A 3,004-nucleotide genomic window follows, 5' to 3' on the forward strand; every position below is an offset into this window, starting at 1 on the left:
AGGCTACAGAAAACTGAAAATGTGCTTTATAACTTCAATAAATTTTATGAACCTCAACCATTGCAAAGATCAATGAAATATCTACCAAGGTAAATGAATGACATACCAAGTTAAATGAATGACATTTGTTACATTAAAAATGACAGTTTCCTTTCAAAGTCACCAAAACCATTAATATTCAACCAAAAATTGTTGGAATTTGTAGGGTTTCATGTGTGTATGTGTTTAAATGTCAGGGTGGTATGACCTTCTTTGGATGTAAGGCTGTTGAAAGCTGAATTGTACAAAAGAAATCTTTAGAGAACAGAGACTTTTCTTTACATATTTATTCCCAGAGCCTGCCCTTCATCTCATCTTGGTTTTCCACATTGATCCAATTGTAGCACTTCCTGGAGCGAGCTATGTTCTAATCAGCAACATCAGGAAGAGAATAGGACAAAGCCAAATGAGAAAATGCAGATCTCATGTCATGCTCTTTGAAAAGAGTGAATGCATTCTAAGCTATCAGGGAACGTAAGTCACAATTTAACTTTTAATAATTTTTATCTGCAATGGACATGAACAAGAAATATGGAAAGAATCCTTCATCTATTCAATAGGTGCACGATTTCTATTGAGATGAGCACCATGTAGCAGAATTTTACTTTGTTCTCTGTCCCATATAGTTGGGCTGACCTTGAAACCTCATCAGTAGGCTCCTTTGTAGTGATGCCTGGATTATCTTCACTGAATGGTGAATCAAAGAAGATACAACCTAGAGGCACTAAATCACCTAACATTACTTCCTGTTAAGAAAATTTCCCCTTATAATTGCTGAAGAGCTATTGAGTTAAAGCATACATGCCGACTCCCCAAAGGCAATGGTCCAAACCCCCAAATGAAACGGTTGCAATTCTCTTGGATTACCAAAAAGCAGGAATCGATCACTTAAAGAATGCACGTTGTCACCTCTCCACAAACGTTAACATCCTACGCACTAGTATTATTTGAACATAATCCCCCACGGAATCGAAATACTGGCCAACGGTGGCCACAGGAGTCTTCCAATCCACGCCTACTTTCGGGATTTGGGCGCTTGAGGGACTGGAGGGCGAGGCAATTTGAAATAGACCTTGACCGAGTCGTAGATGAACCATTGCAGGGCAGTCAGGGTGCCAATCATGATGATCCGGGCGAACAGGCCTTTCCACACGCCCTTGAACCCCAGTCTGCGGAGAACGTCGAAGGCCGTGCTGCCTTTCTCCTTGTTCAAAACGGACACGACGGAATCCGCAGGGTGGGACACCACGGCGCAGAAGACGCCAGCGATGTAGCCGGCCACAAAGGTCACGGCCAGCTGCTCACTTTTGGTGCAATGGCTCTGAGGCTTGGGCACCACGTACTTGTAGAGCGCCTCGACCGTGCGCTCGAAGCAGGCGAACTTCATCATGGTGTAAGGGATCTGGCGCATCCAGAGCGGCGCCACGCCTTTGTAGAAAGCCCACAGGCCCTCCTCGCCGTACATCTTGGGGGCCGCGGTCCGGAGCGTGCGCGCATAGCCCTGCTGCGTCTGCATGCGAACCTTCACCGCTTCCATCGGGGCCAAGGCCACGTCGGCGAAAAACTCGGCGCTGGCCGAGGCGGCCAGGTACAGCCCGGTTCTCCATTCGTAGGCCTTCTCCTGGCCCAGGAGCTCCGCGTAGCGAATTTTGAAGACCTCGTAGAGGCCAAACTTGAAGAGGCCCTGCATGGAGTAGCCTAGAAAAGTCGGGGCCCAGCCGCGGGCCAGGCCGCGCAGCCCGTCGTCCCGCAGTGTCACGCCAAAGCCGCTCAGGATGCCCTTGTACTTGCTGGGGTCCACCTGCATGCGACACTTGACCAGGTCCAGGGGCACGATGGCCGTGTGCGTCAGCCCGCAGCTCAGCATCCCGCCCAGGCCGCACAGCAGTAGGTACTTCGTGGAGCCGTACTCGTAGCTGGACTCCTCCAAGGCCGCTGCCCAGGGCCTGCCCTTGAGTTGGCCCGCGCTTCTCCCCCGCAGGGCTCCGTAACCGCCAGCATCACACATGGCCGCGCTGGGTCTAGGCACACACTCCCCGCAGCCTGAGCTCTTTCCTCCCTCAGGGGCCCCGGAGCGCTGCGCATGCGTCTGAACTCCCCCCTCCCCCACCCACCAACGTGAGCTTGCTGACCCAACGGTCTGGTCTGAGCGAGGGACAGGTCCCGCCAGAGCCCAAAGGACTTCGACCGTTCTCTACCAACTCCTACACACGCCCGACCGGCTTGGCTGCCTTGGGATCTCAACTGGCTCCTGAAATTTTAAGTAGGGGCATCGCCCCGCCCCTCACCTCCAGGACGGCCCCTCGCCCCGCCCTCAAGCTTTTGGGCGAATAGGCTTCTGATGGACAGGGAGGCCTGGAGTGCTGTGATTCATGGGGTCGCGGAGAGTCGGACACGACTGAGCGACTGAACTGAACTGAACGACAGGAACCCCGCCCCTCAACCCGCCTCAGCTTCCTCCTCAGTGGTCCCTAGGTCTCACCTTCCGTGGTAAGGTTCCTAGTGCGTCAAGTGGCTTCTGTGCAGCTCAGCAGCTTAGTCTTCTACAAAGATGCTAAAAAAATATATCAACAAGTACAAACATGAGTAAACACATGAATAGGCAAGTAAGTAGATGAGGAGATGAGTGACAGGGTGAAGAGTCGCCATGCACTCTTTCAGGAAGAACTGCCTTCCTGAAAGGCCTTTCTGGAGTCCTCACTCAAACAGCCCGCTTATGGTAATGGTCATCTCCATGGCCACAGAATGTTCTATGGAGGGAATGCACAGAGAGAACCAGGAACCTGGCATTAGAGGGCCAGTCCCTGAGCTTCCAGCCTTACCTAACATTCTTACAGTGCAAACAGGGAGGCTACCTCTCCCCCAAACCCACACTCCACTCGTTTGGCTCCAAGAGTTCTTGTGGGGTCTTAGGAAGGATGGCGGAGAAGGCAATGGCAAGCCACTCCAGTACTCTTGCCTAGAA

At 51.9% G+C, this 3,004-nt stretch overlaps 1 pseudogene; it reads right to left on the bottom strand.

The window, feature by feature from the left end:
* Nucleotides 1-1,054: 1,054 nt before the first annotated feature.
* On the bottom strand, nt 1,055-2,047 carry LOC129541469 (solute carrier family 25 member 3 pseudogene; annotated as a pseudogene).
* Between the last annotated feature and the right edge of the window lie 957 nt (nt 2,048-3,004).

This window comes from Moschus berezovskii, chromosome 4 (genome assembly GCF_049115385.1).
Source record: "Moschus berezovskii isolate FMDL1 chromosome 4, NW_MosBer_1.0, whole genome shotgun sequence".
NCBI lineage: Eukaryota > Metazoa > Chordata > Mammalia > Artiodactyla > Moschidae > Moschus > Moschus berezovskii.